The sequence below is a fragment of the Mus caroli genome, chromosome 1 (assembly GCF_900094665.2).
Source record: "Mus caroli chromosome 1, CAROLI_EIJ_v1.1, whole genome shotgun sequence".
Lineage (NCBI taxonomy): Eukaryota > Metazoa > Chordata > Mammalia > Rodentia > Muridae > Mus > Mus caroli.
Window position 1 is genome coordinate 72,851,459 of NC_034570.1, and position 5,725 is coordinate 72,857,183.

The following is a 5,725-nucleotide window of genomic DNA, read 5'->3' on the forward strand; positions in this document are numbered from 1 at the left end:
GACAACCGGAATCTTCTGCAGCAAGCTTTATTGCTTCTTCATGAGGGAAGACCCAGACTCCGGAAAATGGGGTCGCTTATATAGCCCTCAGCCATGGCGTTTCAGCACCTGATGTGGCGTGTCAGCTCCTGATTCGTTGCTCGCCCATCACCTCATTACTATGCCCCGAGATGGGCAGTGACTAGGCGTGAGTTCACTCTCGCACCTGCATACAAGGCTTGTTTACTAGTTAGGCACAGTGGAGGCCAGTGCCATCTTATAATGGCGATTGCTCGCGCACAGCTCTCCACATCTCCCCCTTTTTATCTTATTAAATTGAGGCTGGACTAGGTCTGTGTAATCATGTCCATCTGCTGTGGCTCCTGTCTTAGGTCGTTCCTCTAATGTCGCAGCCTTTCCTGTCATAGGGTAACCCTATCGCCACGGGGCCTTGTGTCTTAGGTTGATCTGTGCATGAGGAAAGTTGCCCGTCTCTGGATACCGCAGTGCTATGTGACAGTAACTACTAAATGACCTAGGGCGAACTCTACAAAAGAGGCCAGCCACCAATGTCAACTAATTTTTGAGCATAGATAGCCAGATTTTGGGGGAGGCCCCTTGCTCAATGGCAGCAAGTGCTTGAGCTATCACAACCTTGTCATTTGTTTGTTGGGTTCTGAGCTTGGAAACCAACCAGAGCATGAACACAAGTCCACAGTAGGTGGCAACACCAAATAAACCTACCTGCTGCTTTTGTCTTATTCTGTGACTGATTAGCTCGTCTTTCATCTTGCTGGTATCTTTCTCCCTCATAGTGAGCCGCTTCTTCCTCTAAGTCTGTTTCCTCAGAAGAGCTAAGTTCCTTATCCGATTCTGAGCTACTGACAGCTAGTGCCTTGAACTCATCTAATGGCGGGTAGAGGCTCCTTTCCTTATGTGCCTCCCCAGCTCAATCTCTCTTTTTCTCTCCCTTTTCATCCCTTTTTCTAAGCTCTCCCAGGGCATTTTTTCCCTTATATTTCATTTTCTTGGGCTCAAGACCCGTGGAAATGTCTTTATTCTTCAGTGCACCTTGTTTCCTCTCAGCTCTTACTCTCTCTCCCCACTCTGTCTCTGATAGACTGTCTTGAATTTTGTCCAAAACTTTCTGACCCACTTCAACCATTTGCTGACAGTCCTCATCTGTTAAGCATGATCTCACCAGTTTTCACAATGGCATGGTCCCTGCTTTAAGTTTGCCGTTCTGCTGTTCCCTAACTAGATCTCCTTTCAGTTTGTCCCATGAGGCAACAGTTAATGAACCTGAGCAAGCATACCATGGTGCCACACGGTCTATCTCCCTGACAAATCCCTCTATAGTCTTAGTGGCGATTTTTAGGCCACACTGCTTCAAGACCGACCATAAGGCCATTACTACAGAGTGGGAGATTCCCATACTGGTCGCTGTCCAGGCCTGACCGCGACTGAGAACCAGTCAGCAATATTGGCCGCTGTCCAGGCCTGACCGCGACTGAGAACCAGTCAGCAGTTCCAGCGGTGGAAGCAAAACGAAACCGAAAGGGAAAGTACAGTGCCGTGTGATGGTATAAAGTTCCAGGGTTTCGGCACCACTTGTCCCGAGCTATGGTTCTCGCTGGCAAGATCACACTCAGACAACCGGAATCTTCTGCAGCAAGCTTTATTGCTTCTTCATGAGGGAAGACCCAGACTCCGGAAAATGGGGTCGCTTATATAGCCCTCAGCCATGGCGTTTCAGCACCTGATGTGGCGTGTCAGCTCCTGATTCGTTGCTCGCCCATCACCTCATTACTATGCCCCGAGATGGGCAGTGACTAGGCGTGAGTTCACTCTCGCACCTGCGTACAAGGCTTATTTACTAGTTAGGCACAGCGGAGGCCAGCGCTATCTTATAATGGCGATTGCTCGCGGCATGGCTCTCCACAGCTGTCTCCTGAGATACTTCACCAGTGCCTGACAAATACAGAGGTGGATGCTCGCAGCCATCCATTTGACTGAGCACAGGGTCCCCAACGAATGAGCTAGAAAAAGGATCCAAGGGGTTTGCAGCCCATAGGAGGAACAACAATATGAACTAGCCAGTACCCCCAGAGTTCCCAGGGACTAAACCACCAACCAAAGAGTACACATGGTGCGACTCATGGCTCCAGCTGCATATGTAGAAGAGGATGGCCTAGTCGGTCATCAATGGGAGGAGAAGGCCTTGGTCCTAAGAAGGCTCAATCCCCCAGTGTAGGGAAATGCCAGGACCAGGAAGTGGGAGTGGGTGGGTTGGTGAGCAGGGAGAAAAGATGGGGGGTTTTGGAGAGGAAGGCAGAAAAGAGGTTAACAATGTAAATAAGGAAAATATCTATTAAAAAAATATGGTGACATTGTTTTGGGTTTATCTGTATTTGTAAATGAGGGGCTAGCCTAGTTGGTTGCCCTATCACTCAATCAAGAATGCACAGTACTTTTATTGGTAGTGCACACATACTAGTAAATAAGACAAAGAACCTGTTATATTCAGAGCATACTAGGCAACTCTTATTTTAGAAGAAGTAAAAAGTAAACTTATTTAACAGGTTAACCAAATAATTTAGCTGCTAGAAAGCAAAGGTCAGAAGTAGGACTTGGAAAACAGTAATGGAAATGAGATAACAGACTTGGGCCTTAAAAATTCTCAGTGAAGTTTACAGAGTCCAACTAATCAGACTCTAACTAGCAGTTAAGAGCACTTATTGTTCTTTTGAAGGTCCTGAGTTCAAATCCCAACAATGACATGGTGGCTTATAACCATCTACAATGAGATCTTATGCCTTCTTTTGGTATGTCTGAAGACAGTTACAGTGTACTTACATATAATAAATAAATAAATCTTTTTTTAAAAAGTGTTTCCTCAAGGGAGATAATGAAACTAATTATTACAGGACTTAATAATGACCTTTTGAGGAGAAGGACTTTTACTCTAAGTGGTAACAGACATAGAAGTCATAAGATGAGTCAACTCTCTGGCTGTGCTAGTTAGTTTTTGACAACTTTATACAAACTAGAGTTACCTAAAAGGAGGGAACTTTAGGTGAAGAACTGTCTCCATCATGTCAACCTGTGGGGCATTTTCTTGATTAATGGCACTGTAAGTGGTACCCATCTGAACAAGTCCAGGACTTTATAAGCAAGCAAGCTAACACAGCCTTAAAGAATAAGTCAGTCAGCATCTTCCTCTTTGGTTTCCGATGTAGCTCCTGCCTCTGGGGTACTGTCTTGCATTTCTGCTCTGACTTCTCTTCCTGATAGGCTATAATTCTAAGATGAAATAAACCCATTCCTGCCTCAAGTTGGATGTTTTTTAGTGTTTTATCAGAGTGACAAACAGCAAACTAGAACAGAAGTTACCACCAAAGAGTGAAATAGTGCTGTGATGGACAAGACTATGTTGTTGTGTGTGGTGGAAGGAGCAGGAGGAGGGGGATATTAGACCTTTGGGCTAGAAAAGGTTTGTTGAGTGCTCATACCTTCATGAGCTTTTGTGGACGTTTCAAAGATAGTAGTGTTGAAAGAGGTACAGACAATGAAGGCCTGGCTTGTTACGTTTAGGAGGAAGCAATGACTCCATTGTGCCTGTTTGGGTCATATTTTTGTTATGCTCAGATCGTGGGGTCCACTCAGACCCCCAGGAATCCAACTCACATGCAAAAGCAAGCAGTCATTATTCAAGCTCAAGCTTGGACCCTCCAGCCTCTCCAATGCAGTGGAGGGGTATGGAAGGCCCCAAACTGGTAAAGCCTTGTCTTTTTTCATAGTTTCAGCAGAGTGAGGGGCTTTCCAACATGGCAGTTACATAATTGGTTAACATTTGAGAAATTATAGCTTGGCACATTCTTATTGGCTAGATTGATATGTATGATTATGGCTAACTTGATTGATCTATTTTGAGAGATTTGGAATAATAGGTATTCTCTTCCTCAGACCCAATTGACTGTCACCAATGGTGGAGTCGCTGTTATTAGGAAAGTTGTGCTGTTGCTAAAGGGTGTCTTGGTTCCTAAAACAAGTTGTGGTTTTTCAGGTTCCTGAGTTCAGCCTGAGGACAAGCTCAGCATAAGATGGAGTCTGAATATAAAATGGAATTTGTAATGTTAGGCTGGGTCCTTCAATTTTGAATTGAGAGTTTGTGGGGTCTTGGTCAGCTGTGGCTGAAGACTCCACATTGATTAACAAGAGACCAGCACCACTCAAGCAAAACATTTGCTTTACTGGAACAATTTATGTTGGTTAGCTGGGGCTGAGAAATCACCTGTTACAGGGCACATGGACTGTATCACCAGATGAGCATAAAAACTGGTGAAGGAAGCCAATGACCTTCCTTTCCTGGATATGCTCATGCCCTTTTCCAAAATTATATAATCCCTTCCTTGTTCATCCCAAATAAAGCCTATGCATTCACATCCACTCCCAATAAAGAAGTATGAACAAGCGAAGGTTGGCCCAGAGAGCTGCTTCATCAAGGATCACCAAAGGAAAGACTTTTGCCTAATAAGCCATGACACTAAAACTCCCAAAGAAGGCATTCTCTCTTCTCCTGCCCCTCCAGCATTTGGAACTGGCTCCCAGTTGGACCAGGATTCTTCCCATTTCTTGGCAGTGCCTGGTCACATCAACAGGAGACCTAGAACCACAGCATTCAGTCCAGATCCCACTTTCCTCTTCTGGCCTGGCATGCAACATGCAATAGCATTCTGATGTCCCAAATGAGAAATGCAGACTGCAGACTATTCCTGGACTTTGACTTGTCCTCTCTAAGTCAGTGTGTCAGCAGCATTCAGACACTAGAGGAGAACCAAAACACGGAAAAAGAAGAGAACAGCATAATTGAGGTGATATCTTCTGACCAAGTTTTCTCAGAGTCAGTGCACAAAAGCTGTGGTCCACGGGGTGCCAAAGATGCATTTCAAGATGGCAGCTGAACTTGGTAATGTCTAAGAGTCTCCCATGTGGTATTGATTATGAATATGTAAAGGGGAGATGGAGAGCAACTGAGACTTGTCTCTGTGAAAGGCCATTGATGAAGGTGCAGCCTTGGTTGCAGTAGAAATCCCAGGATATTGGAGAAGCCAAGACTATGAGACAACCATCAAGGACATCAGTAGGTATAAAATGGAGCCAGCCTAAGGCTATTAGACAGAGTATGCATGTTACAGATAGTAACCTCAGAGAAGGGAAGCTTCCTAAGCTCTGTGAAGCACAGAAGATTGTGAGTCCCAGATCACTGAGCCCCAGTTGACATTGAGATGTAAGATTTTGGAACTGCCAACCTTGGTTTCTGGATCTTCCCTTTGGATTATAAGAAAGTACTAACTTACATTTTGTTTTACAGAAATCTACGCTTAAGATACTTGCTATTTATTTGAGCTTTTGAAGTGTTTAATTTTTTAAAGACTGATAGACTTTTATATTGTGATGTTAACATGAGATCTTGAGGATGAATAAGAAAGGGAAGTTTATGGTTTGAGAATAAAGTGTTTATGTCAAGCTGGTAAGTGGTCAGTTGCACGGGTTAGTTTTTATCAAGTTGACACAAACTTGAGTCATCTAGGAAGAATCTCACCTGAGGGATTGCATCTATCAGACTGGCTTGTGGATGCGTTTGTGAGGCATTTTTTTGATTAATGATTGATCTGAGAAGACCAAGCCCACTGAGGGTAATGCCACCTTGGATCGGTGGACCTGAGTTGTATAAGAAAGCAAG